The sequence below is a fragment of the Balaenoptera physalus genome, assembly GCF_965194825.1.
Source record: "Balaenoptera physalus genome assembly, contig: HAP1_SCAFFOLD_375, whole genome shotgun sequence".
Classification (NCBI taxonomy): domain Eukaryota; kingdom Metazoa; phylum Chordata; class Mammalia; order Artiodactyla; family Balaenopteridae; genus Balaenoptera; species Balaenoptera physalus.
In genome coordinates, this window is record NW_028126306.1 from 537,070 (window position 1) to 564,081 (window position 27,012).

The 27,012-nt window shown below is 41.3% G+C and overlaps 1 long non-coding RNA gene and 1 pseudogene across 3 annotated transcripts; both read left to right on the forward strand.

Annotated features, from left to right (window-relative positions):
• The first annotated feature begins 2,353 nt into the window (after nucleotides 1–2,353).
• Nucleotides 2,354–3,122, forward strand: LOC309653494 (myosin-13 pseudogene; annotated as a pseudogene). The gene is made up of 2 exons (XR_014268717.1): nucleotides 2,354–2,778; nucleotides 2,859–3,122. The product of XR_014268717.1 is annotated as a myosin-13 pseudogene (transcript).
• A 2,245-nt stretch (nucleotides 3,123–5,367) lies between these two features.
• LOC309653490 lies at nucleotides 5,368–7,516 on the forward strand. 2 transcript variants are annotated; one of them, XR_014259220.1, is made up of 2 exons: nucleotides 5,368–5,577; nucleotides 7,239–7,516. It is a non-coding gene; the product is annotated as an uncharacterized lncRNA (long non-coding RNA). The 2 variants fall into 2 exon arrangements; XR_014259221.1 differs by lacking the exon at nucleotides 5,368–5,577 and adding an exon at nucleotides 6,151–6,232.
• The last annotated feature ends 19,496 nt before the right edge of the window (nucleotides 7,517–27,012 follow it).

Sequence of the window (27,012 nt, forward strand, 5' to 3'; positions counted from 1 at the left end):
CTCTCTCCCCATCACTGGTATGTGACAGCCCACAGCTGTCTCCACATCACAGGTGCGTGACAGCCCCCAGCTCTCTCCCCATCACAGGTATGTGACAGCCCCCAGCTGTCTCCACATCACAGGTGCGTGACAGCCCCCAGCTCTCTCCCCATCACAGGTATGTGACAGCCCCCAGCTGTCTCCACATCACATTTATGTGACAGCCCCCAGCTGTGTCCCCATTATAGGTATATAACAACCCCCAGCTGTCTCCACATCACGTGTATGTGACAATCACAAGCTCTCTCCCCATCACAGGTGTGTAACCATCCCCAGCTGTCTCCATATCACAGTTGCGTGACAGCCCGCTACCCTCTCCCCTTCACAGATGGGTGACAGCCCCCATCTCTCTCCCCATCACGGGTATGTGACAGTCCGCATCTCTATCCCCATCACTTCTATGTGACAACCCCCAGCTGTCTCCACATCACAGGTGTGTGAAGCCCAAAGCTCTCTCCCCATCACTGGTGTGTGACACTCCCCAGCTGTCTCCATATCACAGGTTCCTGACAGACCCTCGTTCTCTCCCCATCACAGGTAGGTGACAGCCCCTATCTCTCTCCCAATCTCAGGTAGGTGACAGCCCCCACCTCTCTCCCCATCACAGGTGAGTCACAGCCCCCAGCTGTCTCCCCATCACAAGTATGTGACAGCTCCCAGGTCTCTCCCCATCACAGGTATGTGAAAACCCCCAGCTGTCTCCGCCCCACAGGTGCCTGACATCCCCCAACTCTCTCCCCATCACAGGTAGGTGACAGCCCCCAGCCATCTCCACATCACAGCTATGTGACAGCCCCCAGCTGTCTACCCATCACAGGTATGTGGCAGCCCCCAGCTGTCTTCCCATCACAGGGGTGTGACAGCCCTCAGCTCTCTCCCTATCACAGGTGTGTGACAGCCCCCCTTCTCTTCTGGTCACACCTCCCCCATTTGGCCACAGCCTCCTCCTTCCCGACGCCCCACAAAATCCTCACATCTACTCAGTTTTCCCTGAGACCCAAACTTCCCCAATGTAAGGTATAGTCAGAGCCAAACCTTGTTCTTGAGAACAGAGTGTTTTTTTGCTTGGCTGCTAAGCTCCGTGCTCTTCTACAGAACATATCTTCCATGGATTCTGTCTCTACATGGCTGTTTGTCCTTGATCCTGTCACCAGATCCCTTAGGATCTCAGACCGCTGACCTACAAAACTAGACCAGACCCAATGCCCTCTAAAGCCCCTTCTATTTCTGAAACCATGATTCTATGTATTTTCTCCACAGTAGTCTCCCCCGGTCCTCTCTGTGACCCTTTTGTGTACCGTGTGAAGGTTTAGGGTTATACAGGTGTTCTGTTGTTCCTCCCTCCGCATCTTCAGGTGAGGCCACAAACCTGTGTCTTGTCGACACCTCCCCCGAAAGGTTTCACTGTATTTGTCCTCTCCTAAATGAAAGTCATGAATGAATCACCAATCCCCAAATTCCCTGGCAAATGCCTGTGCTATCAGACAGAGCCTGTGAAAACAGCCTAAATCAAGCCTGTCCTTTGCAGAAGAGATTTCCGACTTAACCATGCAGATTGCGGAAATGAGCAAGAATCTTCAGGAAGTGGAGAAGACCAGGAAGCAAGTGCAGCGAGAAAAGTCAGACCTCCAGGATGCCCTGGAAGAGATGGAGGCACGTATCTGGAATGTGAAGGAGGGCGGGGCGCTGAGGAAGGGGACTAGACCACCCCCAGTGGCCCTTCCTGCAGTAGGCTCTGTGTCTCCAATGGGAAGAATCCAGCCCCAACCCCGCCCTGGTGGGGACCAGCTGCTCTCTGCTGCCTCGCCTCATGGGTGTTCTCTAGTCCATCGTATTTCTCCTATTGAATAAATCAACTTGTTCATTATGTCCTCAAGGTCTTCCTCTCAGAAAGCAAGAAATCAATCACCAAACATCCTGAGAGCCAGCTCAGAATCCCTTAGTTTTAACAGAGAGTTATACACGGTCATCTTTGGCTGCTGGGAATTCTGTGTGGTCCAAAGAGTGCAGGATCCTGATGCTATCACCAGCTGTGGCCAGTGAGGGGCGGATGCTTAAGAGGGTCTAGGGAAATTTGCACTATGCAGGATAACAGGAGAGCAATTCCTCTGTCTTTCTCTGTCTTTTTTGAGAAGAGGTTGGCTCCTGACTTATGGTCACTATTTAAAAAGACACAGTAATCAAAATTTTTACTAATTGAAAATGATGTTCTGTCCTCCTCAAGACATAAGATTGTTAACAACAAAGCTTCAGTTCTAGTTTCATTACTATTAACAATTTGGGAGCAAACTCTTTGACCTTCTTGAGTACTGTTCTATTTATTTGTAAAATGAGCCTAATAATACCCTTTTTATCATAATGGGGATGAAAAACCTCATTCAAGAAGGTGGCTGCCCCCGGCAATCCCAATCACTCCTTTACTTTTATCAGGGTTCCTTGAAGCATGAAGAGGGCAAGATTTTGCGTGTCCAGCTAGAGTTGAACCAGCTGAAATCTGAGCTTGACCACAAGATCATTGAGAAGGAGGAAGAAATCGAGCAGCTGAAAAGAAACAGCCAGCGGGCAGCAAAGGCCATGCAGAGCGTGCTGGATGCTGAGATCCGGAGCCGGAATGTTGCTCTGAGGCTGAAGAAGAAGATGGAGAGAGACCTCAGTAAGATGGAGATTCAGCTGGGCCACTCCAACCGCCAGGTGGCAGAGACCCAGAAACACCTGTGCTCAGTCCAGAGCCAGCTCAAGGTGAGTGCACGGCCCCTGGAGGACCTGGCGGGACCTCAGCCTGCCCTGGGCTCCGGTCTCACCCCTGGTTTCTCGTGAAGGACTCCCAGCTGCATCTGGATGACGCCCTGAGGAGCAACGAGGACCTCAAGGAGCAGCTGGCCCTCGTGGAGCGCAGGAATGGCCTCTTGCTGGAGGAGCCGGAGGAGAGGAAGGTGGCCCTGGCGCGGACGGAGCGCACCCGCAAGCTGGCGGAGCGCGAGCTGCTGGAGGCCAGTGACCACATGCAGCTCCTTCACCCCCACGTGTGTCCGTCCTCACTCCACTCTTTGTCCACCCTGGAGGCAGGCAGGACCCAGGCTTGATGGCGAGGAGATCCCACCACTCCTTCCAGGCTAGTGGTCAAGACAAACTTTCATTAGGCCTAGTTCTCGGAATAACTTGGTCTCTAGATGGACAGATTGCTGAGCTTTCTTTTATCTGAAGATAAAAGATCATGGGGAAATCAGAGCAAGGCATGACAAATTATTGCATAAAAGGGCTGGAAAAGGCTTCACAGAGGTGGTAACATTTAAGCTGCAAGCTTAGAAAATTAGGATTGTCTTTTGAAATAATTACTTTTAGGAAAGTTAAAGAATTTCTTGTTTCATTTCTTATTTTTTTGGACCACACCACATGGCATAAGGGATCTTAGTTCCACAACCAGGGATCGAACCCGCACCCTGCGTGGTGGAAACACAAAGCCCTAATCACTGGACCGCCAGGGAATTCCCCCAAAATTCCTTGCTTTAAAAACTATTTTTTGAATTAGCCAAAAAACTAGAAAAATACCAACCATATTGTTAGCAATTTGGGGATCTCCTATTCTAGGTTCTTGTTTCTATACATAAATATGCTATTTTTTGTAAACGTGATCAATCCTTTTGCAACTTTTTTTCATTTAACAACGTGTTGTGAACATATTTCTATATTTTAAAATAGTTTTCTATGATACAGTTTTTTAATGGCAGAAAAGCAGTCCATTTTAGTTGTGTATTATGGCACATTTATTTAATCAGTCTTCTACGGTTGGATATTTTTAGACTGTTCCCAATAAAAATTTTTAGGATTAGAAGATTGTATGACTAACTTCTTCATAACTAAATTTTCATATATATCCATGATTACTATTTCCTTAATATTCCTAAAAGTAAGTAAATTCCTGGAAGTATATATTCATGGTCAAAACAGCAAAGACATTTATGATATGTTGTAAATTGGTCTTTAACAAAGTTGTCCCAATTTTTACTCCCATGGGGAAAAGAAGTGAGAGTGCTTAGCTATTATTTTTTTTAATCTTCACCGATTTTATGGTTGGAAATGCCTCATTTTAAAAATTCTTATTTGTTTGATTACTAATGAGGTGGAACATTTTTGTCGTATTTGTTGGCTATTTGTATTTCTTCTGGTGTGTCTTAGCTATTTGTACTTTTGCCCTTTTTTCTTAATGATTTGTCTTTTTTACATATTAAGGAAGGAAATATTTTTTCAGTAATGCACATTGCAAATGTTTTCTCGTTTGTCATCAACCTAACAACTCTGTACAATGTTTTGATCATGAGACTTATTTTTCATTTCACATAGTTATGTCAACCATTTCCTTGTTCCAGCACCTTTAACTAAATAATTTATCCTTCCTCAAATATTTGAATGTCCACATTTATCATTTACTCACTTCTTTTATGTACAATTCTCGGGCCTGTTTTGGGATATCTGTCCTATCAAAAATGAAAGTCTTTTTAATTTTTTTTTCACCTGTGTGAAAAATAAGAAATGGAACGTTCTCGAGCTTGACTTCTTTCCCCACCCAACCCTCTCCCTTCCAATCGTTGTAAGTGTCCAAATGTAGCCCGAACCTCTTATCTAATTTTTCTTGTAGAACACGTGCCTGATAAATACCAAGAAAAAACTGGCAGCTGACATAGCCCAATGCCAGGCAGAGGTGGAGAAGTCTATCCAGGAGTCCAAAAATGCAGAGGAGAAGGCCAAGAAGGCCGTCACGGATGTGCACTCCATTCTTTCTTATCAGAGATGCTGTCTGGAGATAAGAAAGGGGCTTCTACGCCGCCCCTTTGGGACCTGCAAGTAGGTTTCCTCTCCTCACCCCTGCATTCAGTCAGTGGTGGCTTTCCGGAGAGACTGAAGGAGACGGAGCCTGAGCAGAGGCAAAGTGGGAGGGGAACCATGCAGCATCAGTGGTGGCTGCGGGAAGGAGGAAAGCATCAGCGTGCCTAGTACCAGCCTCACAGCACCCTCCGTGTGCCTGCATAGGAGGGGTGGGTGGCCCACTGATGCCTCTTGTGAACTTAACCAGGCGGCCATGATGGCCGAGGAGCTGACAGAGAAGGAGCAGGACACCAGCGCCCACCTGGAACGGATGAGGAAGCACCTGGAGCAGACGGTGAAGGACCTGCAGCACCGCCTGGACGAGGCTGAGCAGCTGGCCTTGAAGGGCGGCAAGAAGCACATCCAGAAGCTGGAGGCCAGTGTGGGTCTCTCAATCTCTCTGAATCCGGGAAGTGAAAACGGCACTCCCCGATCCTTCTCTCTTCTTGTTTATTGACTCCCATCCTTATCCTGTGGCTGGGGACAGCCACCCAATATCGTCAGTAGGTCCTGAGTTAATTAACATCCCCCAAGACTGACTATATAAGTATCTTTCTTGATTGTAGGTACGTGAGCTTGAAGGAGAGGTAGGTTGAAAGTGAGCAGAAACGTAATGCTGAGGCTGTTAAAGGTTTGCGGAAACACGAGAGAAGAGTAAAGGAACTCACCTACCAGGTAAGGGGAAGAGCTTTCTAGAATATCCAGACTTCCTGCACAAAGGGAAATTGAAAACCTGGTGACTATGTGGTACTCACAAATAGCTACATGTTAACTTGATATACATAAGGGGCAAATGACACAATCACCTATCACAGACCCTTTCCTAAGCTAGGAAAATCAGGAAGGCCTTTAGAAAATCGTGTAAGTGAGGAAGGAATACAGGTTTCAAAGACAGATAAACTGGTATTAGTCCTAGTTTGGCCTCTTACTTTAAAACTCGGATAGGTTACCTAACACTCTCAACCTTAATTCATCACCTGTAAAATAGAATAAAAACATCTACTCACCAGAGTAGGGAGGTAAGGATTAGAGACGTGTATAACTCTCCAATATAGTGCCTGCACACAGTGGACATTTAACAAGAGTGGCTACTGTTAATACTATGAAGGAAGCCTCAGAGTGGACCACATTTATCCCAGGCCCACCTGCCATCATATCAAAGTGATTGACTTCACCACCTGTAGTGGGTTGATTTTGTTGGATTCAATGCAGACCATTTTTGTCAAGCTTCCAGACTGAGGAAGAGTGCAAGAATGTTCTCAGGCTGCAAGACCTGGTAGATAAATTACAGGCAAAGGTGAAATCATACAAGAGACAAGCTGAGGAGGCTGTAAGTATCTTTAAGCCCTTGAGGGAAGAAGAAAACTTCGTTGGGGGTAGAAAGTATATTAAGAGAATGTGTTAATGAGAAAGAAAGAGACAAAGTAAGAATATGTCATTCTTATTTTAAGAGAGATGATATAAATATGAATTTACCCCCAAATCCTAATTATAGAATAAGACCTCAAGACGAGATATTTTTATTATTAAGCAATTTGTAGGGGTTGGGGGAAAAAAAAGAAAATTCCAAATAACCCACCTTACTTGATAGCTGCAAAGAATATCAAGCAGAAAATCTAACACCATGATAAATATTCCTCTCCCTCTAGAAATGCACAAAATCAATTGTTCCCAAAAGCCAAACAGAAATCTTTTACCCCAGCTGACTCCTTCCCTCACTACCACTGTCATCAGCAGGGACTTATCCCTGCACATTCGCTGTAGCAAATTAGGATGTGTTGGAAGGTTATCCAGCTTCACTTTTCCTGGTTGTTCCCCACTCTTCCAGACACAATGGAGTGGGAAAGAGGTAAGAAAAGGGAACACGAAAGGGAGAGGCACGAATGGTAGTAAGTCCAACCAACAAAGGGCATACTTTCTTCCTATCCCCATCCCCCCACCCGCAGCGTCTCTGTATACCAGAGTCAAAATATATGGCAAAAACATTTCAACTGGGATTTTCCCGAAGTTAGAATTTGACCTTACATTTATTGTCTAACCTCTGTGAGCGAGCGCACATGGGTCTCTTCTTCCTTTCCACTCAGTCCATACATCGTAAATAGACTTCACGTATACATGGGTTTGACATAATGAGCTCGTCTCTTCCATTTCAAAACTATTTCCTCTTTCATTCTTTAGAATAAAAAATGTAATTGAAGTTACAACTTCTGTCTGGATTTGAAATCACATATGACAAACAAACCGTAAGAAGAAAATATCTGAGTTGAGGAAATAATCCTGTTTGTGAAAAGTGCAATGAGAACCACAAAGTCTAACTCTCACAACTTTATTCTTAGGAGGAACAATCCAATGCTAATCTTGCCAGATTCCGCAAGCTCCAGCACGAGCTGGAGGAGGCCGAGGAACGGGCTGACATTGCCGAGTCCCAGGTCAAAAAGCTGCGGGTGAAGAGCCGGGAGATTCACACACAAGTCAGTGCAGAGTGAACACATCTGCCTGATGCTGCCAAGGGGCTGAAGAAATGCACAAAATGTGCTATTTTGGGTCACTTGCTTTGTGATGTTTTTCTCTTCATGTTGAATAAATAAAAACTACAGTGAACTGATAAACTGAACCAGACTTATTTACTTCCAAAATTATTTATTCTCAAACACAGTTCTCACCTAGCTATTATTTTTTAACATTATATATGGCTTTGTGGAACATTCAATATCTGTACCTCCCTCACCACCCCGCATCCCTGTTCCCATCTCCAGCTCCACCACACACACACACAATTACCTTTTACTGGACTTCATTTTATTAAATCTCTCTAGACTGTTACAAATGACTAAGGAAACCACTCATGGAGGTTACCCCTTCAGACAGGACACACTCATGCACCCACTGAACAGGTGGTTACTGAGCATCTACTATGCGCCGGGCACTGCTCTCAGTACTATGGGAATAGCAGTGAACAAAGCATAGTTCCCTCCCTCTGGGAACTTATATTCTGCAAGGAAAGAAAGGCAGACAACAAATAAGAAGCTGTCTCTACTATATTTAAAATAGATAATCAACAAGAACCTACTGTATAGCACAGGGAACTCGGCTCAGTATTCTGTAATAACCTAAACGGGAAAAGAATTCGAAAAAGAATGGACACTTGTATGGGTATAAATGATTCACTCTGCTCTACACCTGTAACTAACACATCATTGTTAATCAACTATACTCCAACATAAAATTTTTGTAAAAAGATCTACAAAAAAAATAAGAAGCTGTGTAATGTGTCAGGTAAGTGCTCATGAGAAATGAAAAAAGTAAGAGGGAGGCAGTTAGTACTTTGTAGAGAGGAGTCCAGAAAGGCCTCTCTAAGAAAAACACATTTGAGCTGAGACCTGAAGGAGGCAAGAGTATTCCAGGCAGAGGGAACAAAAGAAAATGCAAAGGCCCTGAGGCAGGGGCAGTTTTGCATGTCCCAGGGACAGGAAGGAGGCCAGCAGGGCTAGAGGAGAATGAGCAAGATAGTTACGGCATAAGAGAGGAACCTGGGACCCCAGGGATCATGTAGGGCTTCAGGGCCACCTGAAGACTTTTTTCTTCACTCAGAGTGAGATGGGAAATCTTTGGAGTGTTTTGAGCAGAGGAGTGATATTAACACACATTTTAAAAGAATCACTCTGGGGACTTCCCTGGTGGTGCAGTGGTTGAGAATCTGCCTGCCAATGCAGGGGACACGGGTTCGAGCCCTGGTCCTGGAAAATCCCACATGCCGCGGAGCAACTAAGCCCATGGACCACAACTACTAAGCCTGTGCTCTAGAGCCCGCAAGCCACAACTACTGAGCCCACATGCTGCAACTACTGAAGCCCTCACACCTAGAGCCCGTGCTCCACAACAAGAGAAGCCACTGCAATGAGAAGCCTCTGCACTGCAAGGGAGAGTAGCCCCCTTTCACCGAAACTAGAGAAAGCCCGTGCACAGCAAAGAAGACCCAAAACAGCCAAAATGAATAAACAAATAAGCCTTTAAAAAAAAAAGAATCACTCTGCTGCATTGAGAATACAATGAAGGGGGCAGAGGTAGAAACTGTGAGACCAGTTAGGAGTCTACTGCAAAATAAAAGATAAAAATGACAGTGGCTTAGACCAGAGAGATAGGCAGTGGGAGATGACGAGAAGCAGATGGATTCTAGATGTACTGTGAAGGTAGCACACATAGGGTTTTCTGACAGATTGGATGGATGTGTGGGTGAGAGAGAGAGAGAGAGAGAGAAAGGACTTATGAAAAGAGGAGGAATAAAACAAGAAAGATTTAGTGCAGTATAAACATGAGAAGTTTGGTATCTAGAAAGAGAGGAAGCAGTAGAACAAAAATGCAATCTAGACAAAAATTGTACTTTATGCACTCCTGTCCCTCTTCCACCTTCTACCATCCACACTCCCTTGCCTCCCAACCCCTATCAGCCTCACTCCTTTACAGTATAAACTGCACAGGCCTCAATCGCAAAAATGTCTAAAATTAATAACAGTTTAAAACAAAAAAATTCAAAATACTCTCCTAAATTAAATTTTGGATCAAAGAGGCAACCAAAAGTAGAATCACAAAAACTTCTCGAAGTAAACATAAGAGTAAATCTTTGTGACCTTGGTTTACACAAAGATTTCTTAGATGCCAACACCAAAAGCACAAGCCATGAGAGAAAAAATTGATAAACTAGATTTCATCAAAATTCAGTTTCTGCACTTTGAAAAACACTGTTAAACAGAATGAAAGGGCAAGCCACCGACTGAGAAAAAGTATTTAAATATTATACCCCTGATAAAGGACTTGTGTCCAGAATACATACAGAAATCTATATCTTCACTAAAAAGAAAGCAAATCACCCAATTTTTAAAGAGCCAAAAGATTTAAACAAACATTTCACCAAAGAAGATATACACAGAGCACATGAAAAATGTTCATCATGAATCATTAGGGGACTAATAATTAAAACATAATGAGATATCACAACACACCTATTACAATGACTAAAAGTCCAAGTGTTGGCCAAGAGGTGGAGGTACTGGACCTCTTACACTGGCTAGTGGTCATGTAAAACAGCATAACCATTTTGGAAAATAGTTTGGCAGCCTCTTAAAAAGTTAAGAAATTACCAATTTGTTCCAGTCGTTCCACTTCTAGGTATTTACTCAAGAGAAATGAAAACGTATGTCCACACAAATATTCACAGCATATTTATCTGTAATAGCCCCAACTGAAAACCACCCAAATGGCCATTAACAGGTGAATGGACAAACACATTGTGGTAAATCCATATAATGTAATACTACAAAATGATAAAAATAAACTATTGGGTTTCCCTGGTGGCGCAGTGGTTAAGAATCCACCTGCCAATGTAGGGGACACGGGATCGAGCCCTGGTCCAGGAAGATCCTACATGCCGTGGAGCAACTAAGTCCATGCACCACAACTACTGAGCCTGCGCTCTAGAGCCCGAGAGCCACAACTACTGAAGCCCACGCACCTAGAGCCCGTGCTCCACAACAAGAGAAGCCACTGCAATGAGAAGCCCGCACATCGCAACGAAGAGTAGCCTCCGCTCGCCGCAACCAGAGAAAAGCCCGCCCGCAGCAACGAAGACCCAACGCAGCCAGAAACAATAAATAAATAAAATAATAAAATAAATAAATTTTTTTAAAAAAATGATAAATATTAAATATTAACACACACAAAAACATGGATGGATCTCAAAATAATAATGTTGATGGAAAGTAGCCAGACCAAAAAAGTGTAGACTCTATTATTCCATTTATATAAAATTCTAGGGAAAAAAAATGAATCTATAGTGACTGAAAGCTGAGTAGTGGTTGCCTAGGGATAGAGAGGCAGGATTTATGGGAGGCACAGAAGGACAGTAGGATGTATTACAAAAGACCAGGAGGAAACTTTGGGCGTGATGGACATGTTCATTATCTTGATTCAGATGATGGTGTCACAGTGTATACATATGTCGAGACTCTTTAAATATGTACAGTTCGTTATACATCAATTATATCCCCATAAAGCTGTTAAAATTTTTCATTGGGGGAAATACTACAATTATAGTGCTTTGGGAAAATAATAATTAGGATACTGTATATCCAACTTTAAAGCCAGAGTTATAATTTTTGATAGGAATTACATTAAATCTATTTACCAGTTTGGGGAAAATTAGCTTACTTACTATGTTGATTCTTCCAATTCGTGAATAAAGTATGTTTTTCCATTTATTCAGATCCTCTTCAATTTCTGTCTTCCTTGTTTTACAGTTTCCAGCATACAAGTCCTGTACATGTTTTGTTAGATTTACACCTAAATTCTTCTTTTTCTTTCTTTTTGTTTTTAAGTAATTGTAAATTGTATTGTATTTCTTTGTTGTTTTTTTTTTGTGGCTGCATTGGGCCTTTGTTGCTGCACGCAGGCTTTCTCTAGTTGCAGCGAGCGGGGGCTACTCTTCATTGTGATGCACGGGCTTCTCACTGAGGTGGCTTCTCTTGTTGTGGAGCATGGGCTCTAGGCACATGGGCTTCAGTAGTTGTGGCTCTCGGGCTCTAGAGCATAGGCTCAGTTGTTGTGGTGCACGGCCTGAGTTGCTCCATGGCATGTGGGATCTTCCCGGACCAGGGATCAAACCTGTGTCCCCTGCATTGGCAGGCAGATTTTTAACCACTGCGCCACCAGGGAAGTCCCTGTATTTCTAATTTTGGTGTCCACATGTTCACTGCTAGCATACAGCTTAAAGAAATACAACTGATTTTTGTATGTTTATGTTATACACTGAAACCCTACTGAACTCACTTCATAGTTCTGAGTTTGGGGGGAAATTCTTTGGGATTTTCTACATCAACAATCATGTACCTCAGAAAACAACCACTTAAGGTGAATCTAAATTAATTAAAATGAAGTCCAAAATTACACAGTAAACTGTGGGGAAAAAGTCTGATTGGGATTTTATCATAAAAATCAAGCCAGAACTACTGAAATAAATTTATTTTCTCTTATACTTCACAAGATTTACGTTATAACTGCATCTCTGTTAATTCTCAGAACAAAGAATGAATCAATGTTGGAGTTGGGAGGGAAGGAACATCCTTCTCACAATCTTGTATGATGTGGCACCCTTTATGTTTAACTTTTGCAATGCAATCATAAAGAATGTCCTTTTTTGCAAAAACTGTATCATGTCTTCATTGATATTTTAAGGGTCTTCCTAATCCTTTGATCCTAAACTCACTCTCTTGAAGCACTTATTAGATCATCACTGTCCATGTTCAGAACTTTATAATTATTAACTTGTTCAGTGCTGCTGCATCACCCTGGCCAGTGGCTTTGCAGAATTCAAGCAGGTTTCTAATACCACTTTCATCAACTTCATTAAATTCTGAAAATTTTGCAGTATTTGTCATTTTATTTTGCAGTCATGTTGCACTGACTATTGCATATTTACAACACCTGATAATCAGTATGCTCATGTACTAGGGAATAACAAAACTGACTCCATATCAGATCTGTTTCTTTTACTTTAAGCTTTGTACTTCGTTTTTGTTACAACTTAATGTTGCCTATAGCCTGAAATATACAGGATAGCCAATTCTCAAGGTTCTGGCCTTTACAGGTGTAACACTTTTCCATTCATAGAGAGATAAAAAGTTGCAGAACAGAGAATAACATGTCTTGTTGGAGGTTTACAGGAACACCATGACCTGACCTAAGTGGACAGTGCAAGAGCAAAGGATTCCGACACCAAGTTTGCAACAGCTAACAACACTCCCTCCCCTTTTAGTATAAAAAAAGCCTGAATTCTACCTCGGGGAAGATCGTTCTAGCCCATCTTACCTGAGGACCCTAGCCCACCATCTTCTCGGTCTGCTGGCTTTCTGAATAAAGTCACTATTCCTTGCCCCAACCACTCGTCTCTCGATTTGTTGACCTGTTGTGCTGCAAGCAATATGAGCTTGGGCTCCGTAACGATCATTAGAGAATACTTATTGTTTTCTTATGCCACATCGCTACTGTGGAGACTCTAATAACAGGCATTGTACTACTGCAAACCTTAAAACAGTCATACCCTTTGCCCAGAAAGTCTATTCTATAAATATCGTCAAGATATGCATAAACATATGCACACATATGTTTACAGGAATATTTAAAAGAAAAAAAAATTAGCGCACCCTAAGTGCCCCAAAATAGAAAACTGAGTACAGTCATAGGATGGAACGATATGTAACTATTAAAAATCATGATGTAGAAGAAGAGTTAATATCATGATAAAATTTCCTATAATCTGTTAAGTTGTAAAGGCAGAATACAAAACCATGTTTACAGGCTGATACCCTAATTGTGTATTTGTTTAAAGCACGTGTTTAAAAAAAAAACTGTGTATGCGTTTACAAACATAAAAAAAAGTGTAAAAGGACTTAATCCAAATTCCGGTAGAGATTACTTCTATGCTAAAATCTTAGGAGTGATTTAACTTTTTCCTTCAGTGTTTGATTATGTTTTTCAATCTTTTTACAATGTGTACCTCACTTTGGGAATTTTTTTAAAGGCTCGTATTTTTTAAATACAATAAATAAAAGGAACGTGCTTCTTAAGAGGACTTCATACCCAATTCTCATCAAAGACATGGGTATAACTGACAAGAGAAAGGTGAAGAGGAGAGGGTCATTTGATGGACGAGACCATTAGCACAACTACTAAAAGCTGTTGCCTTTCATCCAAGTTTTCGGTAAGCATTAACATTCCAGGGCTAACACAGCAGCTGTCGGTGAGCAAACTTAAATTCTGCCTCCTGGCTGTGACAGAGGTTTGGACACATGTTACATTGACACCAGTGTCCCCAGACACCTTCACTGCGGACTTAGTCGGTCCCATTTTCCTAAGTGGGAAGCTGAAGAATCAGCTGTGGGCAGATGCAAAGAACCTTATTTCCTTAAGGATGGAATTTAACAGCCTGATTCCTCCCTCCTGGCTCCAAGCGCCACCAAGATGCTGCTTCCGGAGCCCACGAGAGAAAAAGAAAGCCTCTTCGCTGATGAAGGAGGAAAACATTCCCCTTGGGGAACACACCCAAAACAGGGCTTTTCTTATATTATAATAGCCTGACCTTCCCAAGAGGGCGGGCTATTTTCTCAGCTCCTCACAGAAACAACGGCTTATGGCTCTCTCTTGGGGCAACTGAGGTACAACACAGGGGGAGCCCTCAAATTATGAAAAATGTTGTTAGGAGGATGGATGGGAAAGGTGGTATCTTTGGAGCAACAGAATCATATTTTTTTCCGGTATATTCTGAAAAATAATTCTATTGATACCCACAGTTTTTAGTACCCAAAAATGGATTTAGCCCTATATATTACATAAGTATATGTATATGCAAAGTAATAAAATGCCTATAAACGTACTGAAAAACTTCAAATGGAATTTGGCGACTTGAGAATTTTCAGAAATTTCCTTGCAGCCCAGTCACGTCAAGAGCCGGGGGTTCGAATTCCCTCGCCACTTCCGGCTTCACACCCTCCCACCACATGCACAGTTAAGCTCTGGTATCGCGGAGCTGACGAGAAATGCCTGCCTCTCTCACAAATTCCAAACGTACACTCACCGGCCAGGGACCCTCACCATCTCCAGGCTGGTCCCAACCCTGGCGGAATCACTTCCAGCCTTTCCTTCCCCGGTGGTGCACTCCTCCCATGATGCCCCGGGGTGCACCCCTCCCATGATGCCATGGGGCGCACCCCTCCCATGATGCCCCAGGGCGCACTCCTCCCATGATGCCCCAGGGTGCACCCCTCCCATGATTCCCCAGGGCGCACTCCTCCCATGATGCCCCGGGGCGCACCCCTCCCATGATGCCCCGGGGCGCAACGGAAGCAACTCCTCACCTCTCTGGGAAATTGAAACCGCCTTTCTTCTCGGTAGTTACCGGGTGTTTCCTTGGAAGTCAACGGCTGCTGATTTTTTCACGTGTTTTCAATACTGTGATCCACCCACCCTCCCTGAACTAGATGGTAAGCTGTTTGAGAGAACCAACTTCTAATCCCCAATGCCTGGAACGGTGTCTTTATAAGCCATTTGCTAAATGAAGAGCAGCTAAACGTTTTGTTTGACAGAGTGAAGCAAAGCTGAGTAGAAAAACAGCAGATAACAGAGCCAACGCTCAGCAGAGAATATGGAAGAATAGCGTTACCTTTATAATAACAGCTGACATTTAAAACCCTAAATCCTTACCTTAGTTTGCAAGGCTCTAAGCATCTGGCCCCTAGCCGCTTCTGCCACTTCATTCCTTGCTACTGTATCCCTGGCTCCTTTCATCCCTGCCCTACTGGCCTTTATTCTGTTCCTCTGCAGGCAAGTTCCCCTCCCAGAGCCTTTGCATTTGTTTCCTCTGCCTGGAATACTGTGCCCCGTTGATATTCTCCTGGCTTGCTCTTCCTCTAAGTGCTCAAATACCATCTCTTTAGAGAAACTTATCCTGATTGATCCATTTCAAACCCACACAGCCACTGTTTCCTTATCCTAATTTTCCTTTCCTTCAGAGAATTTATCACTAATTGACATTTGATATCTGTTTGTTTGTTGTCTGTCCCCACATACACACACACTAGAGTAGAGTTTCCATGAGGGCAGCGACTTTGCCTATTCTGTTCCCTAGTGCTTAAAATCTTCCCAGCATGTAGTAAGCCCTCAATGAATGTTTGATGAATAAACAATTGAATACGTGCATGCTCCCTGTTACCGGCTCTGTGCATTACAGCTTCAAAATTAGCAATTCCAGGGATTAACCAAGATGGCGGAGTAGAAGGACGTGCTCTCACTGCCTCTTGCGAGAGCATCAGAATCAAAACTGGCTGCTGGACAATCACTGACAGGAAGAACCTGGACTTCACCAAGGAGGATACCCCACGTCCAAGGACAGAGGAGAAGCCACAGTAAGACGGTAGGAGGGGCGCAATCAGAGTAAAATCAAATCCCATAACTGCTGGGTGGGTGACTCACAGACTGGCGAACACTTATACCACAGAAGTCCACCCACTGGAGTGAAGGTTCTGAGCCCCACGTCAGGCTTCCCAACCTGGGGGTCCGGCTACGGAAGGAGGAATTCCTAGAGAATGAGACTTTGAAGCCTAGTGGGAATTGATTGCAGGACTTTGACAGGACTGGGGGAAACAGAGACCTCACTCTTGGAGGGCACACACAAAGTAATATGTGCATCGGGACCCAGGGGAAGGAGCAGTGACCCTGGGGGAGACTGAACCAGACCTACCTGCTGGTGTTGGGGGGTCTCCTGCAGAGGCGAGTGGTGGCTCTGTTTCACCGTGGGGATAAGGACACTGGCAGCCAAGGTTCTGGGAAGTACTCCTTGCCGTGAGCCCTCCCAGAGTCTGCCATTAACCCCACCAAAGAGCACGGGTAGGCTCCAGTGTTGGGTTGCCTCAGGCAAAACAACCAACAGGGAGGGAACCCAGCCCCACCCATCAACAGTTAAGTGGATTAAGGTTTTACTGAGCTCTGACCGCCACAGCAACAGTCAGCTCTACCCACCACCAGAGCCTACCATCAAGCCTCTTAGATAGCCTCAACCACCAGAGGGCAGAGAGCAGAAGCAAGAAAAACTACAATCCTGCAGCCTGTGGACTAAAAACCACAGTTACAGAAAGATAGACAAGATGAAAAGGCAGAGGGCTATGTACCAGATGAAGGAACAAGAAAAAACCCCAGAAAAACAACTAAATGAAGTGGAGATAGGCAACCTTCCAGAGAAAGAATTCAGAATAATGATAGTGAAGATGATCCAGGACCTCGGAATAAGAATGGAGGCAAAGATCGAGAAGATGCAAGAAATGATTAACAAAGACCTAGAAGAATTAAAGAACAAACAAACAGAGATGACCAATACAATAACTGAAATGAAAACTACACTAGAAGGAATCAATAGCAGAATAACTGAGGCAGAAGAACGGATAAGTGACCTGGAAGACAGAATGGTGGAATTCACTGCTGCGGAACAGACTAAAGAAAAAAGAATGAAAAGAAATGAAGACAGCCTAAGAGACCTCTGGGACAACATTAAACGCAACAACATTCGCATTATAGGGGTCCCAGAAGGAGAAGAGAGAGAGAAAGGACCAGAGAAAATATTTGAAGAGATTATAGTCGAAAACTTCCCTAACATGGGAAAGGAAATAGCCACCCAAGTCCAGGAAGCGCAGAGAGTCCCATACAGAATAAACCCAAGGAGAAACACGCCGAGACACATAGTAATCAAAGTGGCAAAAATTAAAGACAAAGAAAAATTATTGAAAGCAGCAAGGGAAAAACGACAAATAACATACAAGGGAACTCCCATAAGGTTAACAGCTGATTTCTCAGCAGAAACTCTGCAAGCCAGAAGGGAGTGGCATGATATACTTAAAGTGATGAAAGGGAAGAACCTACAACCAAGATTACTCTACCCGGCAAGGATCTCATTTAGATTTGATGGAGAAATCAAAAGCTTTACAGACAAGCAAAAGCTAAGAGAATTCAGCACCACCAAACCAGCTCTACAACAAATGCTAAAGGAACTTCTCTAAGTGGGAAACACAAGAGAAGAAAAGGACCTACAAAAACAAACCCAAAACAATTAAGAAAATGGTCATAGGAACATACATATCGATAATTACCTTAAACGTGAATGGATTAAACGCCCCAACCAAAAGACATAGACTGGCTGAATGGATACAAAAACAGGACCCATATATATGCTGTCTACAAGAGACCCACTTTAGACCTAGGGACACATACAGACTGAAAGTTAGGGGATGGAAAAAGATATTCCATGCAAATGGAAATCAAAAGAAAGCTGGAGTAGCTATACTCATATCAGATAAAATAGACTTTAAAATAAAGAATGTTACAAGAGACAAGGAAGGACACTACATAATGATCCAGGGATCAATCCAAGAAGAAGATATAACAATTATAAATATATATGCACCCAACATAGGAGCACCTCAATACATAAGGCAACTGCTAACAGCTATAAAAGAGGAAATCGACAGTAACACAATAATAGTGGGGGACTTTAACACTTCACTTACACCAATGGACAGATCATCCAAAATGAAAATAAATAAGGAAACAGAAGCTTTAAATGACACAATAGACCAGATAGATTTAATTGATATATATAGGACATTCCATCCAAAAACAGCAGATTACACGTTCTTCTCAAGTGCGCACGGAACATTCTCCAGGATAGATCACATCTTGGGTCACAAATCAAGCCTCAGTAAATTTAAGAAAATTGAAATCATACCAAGCATCTTTTCTGACCACAACGCTATGAGATTAGAAATGAATTACAGGGAAAAAAACGTAAAAAAGACAAACACATGGAGGCTAAACAATACATTACTAAAAAACCAAGAGATCACTGAAGAAATCAAAGAGGAAATTAAAAAATACCTAGAGACAAATGACAATGAAAACACGACGACCCAAAACCTATGGGATGCAGCAAAAGCGGTTCTAAGAGGGAAGTTTATAGCTATACAAGCCTACCTAAAGAAACAAGGAAAATCTCAAGTAAACAATCTAACCTTACACCTAAAGAAACTAGAGAAAGAAGAACAAACAAAACCCAAAGTTAGCAGAAGGAAAGAAATCATAAAGATCAGAGCAGAAATAAATGAGATAGAAACAAAGAAAACAATAGCAAAGATCAATAAAACTAAAAGTTGGTTCTTTGAGAAGATAAACAAAATTGATAAGCCATTAGCCAGACTCATCAATAAAAAGAGGGAGAGGACTCAAATCAATAAAATCAGAAATGAAAAAGGAGAAGTTACAACAGACACTGCAGAAATACAAAACATCCTAAGAGACTACTATAAGCAAGTTTATGCCAATAAAATGGACAACCTGGAAGAAATGGACAAATTCTTAGAAAGGTATAACCTTCCAAGACTGAATCAGGAAGAAACAGAAAATATGAACAGACCAATCACAAGTAATGAAATTGAAACTGTGATTAAAAATCTTCCAACAAACAAAAGTCCAGGACCAGATGGCTTCACAGGTGAATTCTATCAAACATTTAGAGAAGAGCTAACACCCATCCTTCTCAAACTCTTCCAAAAAATTGCAGAGGGAGGAACACTCCCAAACTCATTCTATGAGGCCACCATCACCCTGATACCAAAACCAGACAAAAACACTACAAAAAAAGAAAATTACAGACCAATATCACTGATGAATATAGATGCAAAAATCCTCAACAAAATACTAGCAAACAGAATCCAACAACACATTAAAAGGATCATACACCACGATCAAGTGGGATTTATCCCAGGGATGCAAGGATTCTTCAATATACGCAAATCAATCAATGTGATACACCATATTAACAAACTGAAGAATAAAAACCATATGATCATCTCAATAGATGCAGAAAAAGCTTTTGACAAAATTCAACACCCTTTTATGATAAAAACTCTCCAGAAAGTGGGCATAGAGGGAACCTACCTCAGCATAATAAAGGCCATATATGACAAACCCACAGCAAACATCATTCTCAATGGTGAAAAACTGAAAGCATTTCCTCTAAGATCAGGAACGAGACAAGGATGTCCACTCTCACCACTATTATTCAACATAGTTCTGGAAGTCCTAGCCACGGCAATCAGAGAAGAAAAAGAAATAAAAGGAATACAAATTGGAAAAGAGGAAGTAAAACTGTCACTGTTTGCGGATGACATGATATTATACATAGAGAATCCTAAAACTGCCACCAGAAAACTGCTAGAGCTAATTAATGAATATGGTAAAGTTGCAGGATACAAAATTAATGCACAGAAATCTCTTGCATTCCTATACACTAATGATGAAAAATCTGAAAGAGAAATTATGGAAACACTCCCATTTACCATTGCAACAAAAAGAATAAAATACCTAGGAATAAACCTACCTAGGGAGACAAAAGACCTGTATGCAGAAAACTATAAGACACTGATGAAAGAAATTAAAGATGATACCAACAGATGGAGAGATATACCATGTTCTTGGATTGGAAGAATCAACATTGTGAAAATGAGTATACTACCCAAAGCAATCTACAGATTCAATGCAATCCCTATCAAATTACCAATGGCATTTTTTACAGAGCTAGAACAAATCATCTTAAAATTTGTATGGAGACACAAAAGACCCCGAATAGCCAAAGCAGTCTTGAGGGAAAAAAATGGAGCTGGAGGAATCAGACTCCCTGACTTCAGACTATACTACAAAGCTACAGTAATCAAGACAATATGGTACTGGCACAAAAACAGAAACATAGATCAATGGAACAAGATAGAAAGCCCAGAGATTAACCCACGCACCTATGGTCAACTAATCTATGACAAAGGAGGCAAAGATATACAATGGAGACAAGACAGTCTCTTCAATAAGTGGTGCTGGGAAAACTGGACAGCTACATGTAAAAGAATGAAATTAGAATACTCCCTAACACCATACACAAAAATAAACTCAAAATGGATTAGAGACCTAAATATAAGACTGGACACTATAAAACTCTTAGAGGAAAACATAGGAAGAACACTCTTTGACATAAATCACAGCAAGATCTTTTTTGATCCACCTCCTAGAGTAATGGAAATAAAAACAAAAATAAACAAGTGGGACCTAATGAAACTTCAAAGCTTTTGCACAGCAAAGGAAACCATAAACAAGACGAAAAGACAACCCTCAGAATGGGAGAAAATATTTGCAAATGAATCAACGGACAAAGGATTAATCTCCAAAATATATAAACAGCTCATTCAGCTCAATATCAAAGAAACAAACACCCCAATCCAAAAATGGGCAGAAGACCTAAATAGACATTTCTCCAAACAAGACATACAGACGGCCACGAAGCACATGAAAAGATGCTCAACATCACTAATTATTAGAGAAATGCAAATCAAAACTACAATGAGGTATCACCTCACTCCTGTTAGAATGGGCATCATCAGAAAATCTACAAACAACAAATGCTGGAGAGGGTGTGGAGAAAAGGGAACCCTCTTGCACTGTTGGTGGGAATGTAAATTGATACAGCCACTATGGAGAACAATATGGAGGTTCCTTAAAAAACTAAAAATAGAATTACCATATGACCCAGCAATCCCACTACTGGGCATATACCCAGAGAAAACCGTAATTCAAAAAGACACATGCACCCGAATGTTCATTGCAGCACTATTTACAATAGGCAGGTCATGGAAGCAACCTAAATGCCCATCAACAGACGAATGGATAAAGAAGATGTGGTACATATATACAATGGAATATTACTCAGCCATAAAAAGGAACGAAATTGAGTCATTTGTTGAGACGTGGATGGATCTAGAGACTGTCATACAGAGTGAAGTAAGTCAGAAAGAGAAAAACAAATATCGTATATTAATGCATGTATGTGGAACCTAGAAAAATGGTACAGATGAGCCAGTTTGCAGGGCAGAAGTTGAGACACAGATGTAGAGAATGGACATATGGACACCAAGGGGGGAAAACTGCGGTGAGGTGGGGATGGTGGTGTGCTGAATTGGGCGATTGGGATTGACATGTATACACTGATGTGTATAAAATTGATGCCTAATAAGAACCTGCAGTATAAAAAAACAAACAAAACAACTAATACTAAACTTTCATTGGGTTATTTGTATGGAAATATGTTAATATAAATGTTTCAGACATTACATGAAATTTCTAAAAATCTTATATTTGTATTTGTATGGAAATATGTATGGAAATATGTTAATATAAATGTTTCAGGCATTACATGAAATTTCTAAAAATCTTATATTTGTATTTGTATGGAAATATGTATGGAAATATGATAATATAAATGTTTCAGACATTCCATGAAATTTCTAAAAATCTTATATGTTCTGGTATAATGTTATAAGTAATAATCCTAGTTATTACTTTAAAATGTATATCTCAGAAATAACTAATTTTCTTGTCAACTGCATTATTATGAACTTTCATCAAATCTTTTACCGTGGTCATTTTTAAGTCTTTTGTCATTTACAGACAGTTCTGGGTGTACTCTGATGATTTTGCAAATATGTTCCTATAAAAGGGTTTCATCTTCAAGAAATTCATGGAAAAGACTCTGACAAGTACAGGTTTCTGGTAACTGACTGTACTGCTGAACTGAATGAATAAGCATTTTCAGAACTCTGATGAAAAACTGATGAACTCATAAAAGTGCTAACAAAAGATCAAGATGAAAAAAAACAATTAATTACATGGGACTGAGTGAACTGATGAGGATGAGTAAAATTTTTGTGACTTTCTGTCTGAAATTAAAAAAAAAAAAAATCCCACAAGGACTCAGAGGCAAAGAATATACAAATCAATTTTCACTGCAAAGTAAAGGAGCTGTTACAGTGGAGGATTACTGGACTGAATGTCAATATTATGACATAGTATGAGTGTGTTTCATGTTTGGTAATTGCAATCATTGTTGCTTTTGTTGTGGTCATCCATGTACAATGCTTGGTGTCAGTCTATTTATCTCTTGTAAAAATAAAATACAGTGTGTGTGTGTGAAAAAACAAAAAAAGCAACCTCAGTTCCAGCAGCAATGGGTGCTCTGGTGATCTGGGCAAAGGAGTATGACACTCATGTATGTGACATATTTTCAGAGTCTTGTTCTTTAGAGACAGGTTTGAAATTTGCATTTTATCTTGTCATATTTCCATGGAAACACAGTAAAAGTACACATCCTGCTGCTTTATCAAGTACATTTTTGACTCAGAAACCTGGACAGTTTATTATGAGGCTTCTGATACCCCAATTTGAGAAGCAGAGCTTTGAGGAGGTAAATGGCTCTTTGTTCAGTAGAGTTTTTTTTAAGATTTAACAATTACAACTTTATTAAACATTTCTAATAATATTGCCCAAAATAGGTAAAGTAAAAAAAAAAAAAAAACTGATCAAACTATACCAAGGAATAGACCAAAGCTATAATCACAGTGGAAGATATTAAAACATGCCCTTCTGTTCAATAGAGTTTTGGTCTAAAATTTTAACATTTAAGAAATAGTATGGTTATGTTGTAGCAATAATTCCTTCCAAGCATGTGCAGGGCAGCCAGCGGCTTGGATAATAATTTAAAATCCTATCCTCCTGTTAGCCAGACTATTCTGGTATGGAAAAAATGATGGATTAGCTAGATTACTTAGACATAATTATTCAGCTCATTTTCCTTATTATGACTCACTGACAACCAAGCAATTGTCAGGTTTTAATTTGTTTCCACAAACATTATTATATAAAGTGAAAGAGTTAGTTAAAATTAACATGACCATTATACAAATTGTAAAATAAGAAAAGGGCATTCTGTACACATTACTCTCTATGATTTGCTCATGGTGACAATACCCATGAGAGTCTGATTCATTTTCTATAAACACACATTCTTTTCTCTTTCTTCTTACAACTGTGTATGTTCTGGACCTTCTAACCCTCTGTCTATCCTAACACCACACAGGGAATCCTCTTTCAAACTCAGTCTACTAAACTTGGAAACTTCACGGGCTTTGGAACTTTTCCCATTCATACTTCTATGAAGGCAATGGACATCTATTTGGTTTTAGAACCTCAGATTCTAAAATACGTTTTGAAGATGTGAAAGTTACCTAAGAATTTTTATTAGGACAGAATCTGAGAAAGGACATGCACTATGTAAGAAGAAGAAATATAAGAGGAAAATGAGAAAAACACAGAAATGTTCTTCAACTTAGAGGCCATTAAAATAAGGACTATTTGTCAGTACAAGAAAATATTACAGAGCTATTAAAAATATGGTCAATGTGTAAGTAATGACGTCTACAGAGGCTCAAGGTACACTGTGATGTGTAGGAATAAATTGTAAATCAGAAAAAAAAAAAAAAAAATTAGCAATTCCATATGTGAATTTCATCACCATCCTGGTTTTGTGAGAGATCTCAAGCTGGTTCCATCTAGCCCCATCTTGGTCAAGTTTGAGGATTTTGCCATCATACCCCCAACCACCTTTTGGGTAGGGTGATAAATTTATCTGGGTTTGCCCAGGATTGTCCTGATTTTAAAACTGAAGTCTCAGGAATCTCTTCAATTCCAAGCAAATTAGGAAGGTTGGTCACCCTGCTTTGAGGTATCTAGGCTCCATCTTCCTCGTCTTGTTTTATTGTTGTGAGTGTGTGGAATGAGGGGGTGGGGGTGGGGGGTGGCGGTGACTTAAGAGTGTTCTGGGCCATCTGGAGAGGAAATTGGCTATATGTAGTGGGTAGAATGGGAGGGCTGGATGGCCAGTAGTGAGGCTGTGGTCAGCTGATGGGCCTTACCAAACAGCAACAAAAAAGAGATGAAAGAACAACATAGAAGATGCTGTCCTGGCTTCCAGAGCCCTCTGGCACAGGCAATGGTTGGTACATTCTCTAGAGAAAGTTCCTGGCTTCTAAGTCTCAGGCTCTGCTGTTGACATGGCCTCACCCACTCCATGTCACTTTCAAAAAGTAGCCTATCATGCATTTATTAACTCAGTTGTCACAAGAACCCCATGAGTTAGGTATTGTTATTATCCCCATTTTACAGATGAAGAAACTGAGGCTCAGAAAAGTAGAATAAGTTGTGCAAATTCAAATAGTTTAAATAGTGAAGTCAGGATTTGAACCTCAGTATTCTGACTCTCAAAGTCCACTCTTAGTCACTACATTATCATGCAGCTCTTAACAATGTAAATATACATTTGGGCTATGCCTAGCCAAGGGCATAAAATCTTTTTTTTTTTTTAGGCTATGTTGTTTCATACCCCAACAGTTGAAATTAAAAGTAATTGATCACGCGTTTCTTAGTTCTAATGAGGCTTTAAGCACTGAAGAAACCAACAAAAAAAATACAACTACTAGACAAAAAAGGGCAAATGACATAGACCCTAAGTCTCACAGGTATCAGTCAAGATTATGAGGTCAGATAAGAAAGTCTCCAGTTTACTGGACAGACCTAACTGGTAGAATTTCTTCTCTGAACACAATGTTCCCAGGCCATGCACACACTCTCTCCATGATATTTTCAAAGAAGGATGCCTCATTTGCGTGTAATTCTGAGAAGCATGTATAATTCTGAGAGCTTTAGTGTCTTAACAGGATCTTGCAAAGCCAGAAACAGCTGTCTTGTAGTGAAAACACAAACTGGACTTGGATTCAAACCAGACTTGTTCTAGCTCCCATTCTGCCACTTACTAGCTGTGTGACTAGTCACTTAATCTCGCCAAGCCTCAGTTTTCCAACCTGTAAAACTGATAAATCTATGTCCTCACTGATTGAAGGAAAATCAGTTTAAACATTTCTCTGGATAATCCCCCATCAACTTTTTGCTTTGCAAAATTGTAGTGTAGAAATGCCAGCAGTATGGAAGTTTATGTATTGCAATTGAAAGAGTTCTGAACTAGAGCTCTTAGATCTGAGAGTACAATGGGAAGGGGGTCTGTCTAATTAATTAGCATTAATTAGGTAACCTGTCCAGAACCTCAGTTTCTGATTCTGTAACATCAGGGTTAGATTAGGTAATATTCAAGGTTCCCCTCTAGTTCTGGATCTAATATTCTCACTCAATATTTTTAATTAGGCGATTAAATATAAATTTGTATCATTCACTAATATACCTGTCCTGTGACTTTTGCCCAGAAATTTCTGTTTCTGGCTGGGGAACTTCTTGCTGCTTTTGGAAATTTCATCTGTTACATAGCTCTTAGATAGTTGTAACGGGTAAGGGATAATCCTCCTATCAGCACAGTTAACTTCCCTTTCTTCTCAAGTAGCCCTCTGCGGAATGAACTTGATTACACTTGTTTCCTGGGCCTCTCTATTTGGCCCTGCTGCTGCTTTCTCCATCTAAATCTGCATTTCCTCTGAATGCACCTTATATAGTGATTGGTGGAGAGATTTGCTCCCAGGGAAATCAGGAAAACTTGTTCCTCCTCCTTACCACCTGCTCAGTCCTTAATCCTTGCCTTCAAAGCTTCCACCCCCACCATCCTGCTGACATTAATGTCAGGATCACCTCTCTGACTAACCCAATGCCCTTTTCATGGTCCTCCTTTTCTCCATCTTCTCTGTAGAGCTTTTTACTATATCCTCTCTCTTGAAAATACCACCCTCTCGAAAATACCACCTCCCTTGACTTCTTCTGACACTAATAATGAAGTTCACATCACTTTAGAGTTGACAAAATGATTTTGTAACAAGACTGGAGAAAACCCTCATTGACAGAACTCCTCTCAGGGATGGGAGAGATGGAATGATGGTGTGGGGTGTGAGCTGGGGACTGCAGGGCATAGTGGTGGGATAAAGATGAAGCTCCCAAAGGGAGTATGTGAGTAAAAATAGGTGATCACCTAACTTTCTAAGGATAAAAGTGGTGTTCTTTACTTGAGGACTTTTATTTTGTTGAGTAACCAGAGGAGTAGGCATGCAGGTCAATGGCAGAGCTAAACGGCACCATGTAACAGAGGAACAACTGAGTACCCGTAGGGGTCGGGCAGACACCTCAGGGGAAGAAAGGAAATCAACCACCTGCATCAGTGTGAAGGAAAATGGTCTTCGTGGAAGTCATTGCTGATGGAAACTGAATACTTTAGGGGATGTAATATAATCCTCTTCTAGTCTGCTCTACAAAATCTTCAGTAAAGCCTGCATTGCTCACTTATGTTTTTTGTGCTAGTGGATTATTTGCCAAGGTCTGTGTCAAGGTTGATACAGATTGAAACATACTGTTTGGCACTGGCTGGAAAGAGACTGCCTGCGGAGACAGCCACATCTTGACAGTATCTCATTTGATCCCCACACTATCCTCATGACTTGGGCAGAAACAGAATTATGTTTCTGATTTTGCAGCAGAAGGAGAAAACATCACAGCTGCGAAGAGAGGTGATGGGACATGCCATTTATGGCAGTAAATGACAGAAGTAAAATATGGATCCACGTGGCTCTTTTGACTCCAGCAAGATCTCACTCAGGTATTTGTTTACCTGAAGAATAACCTTTTTTTTCCACTCTTTTTCTCTTCATTTCC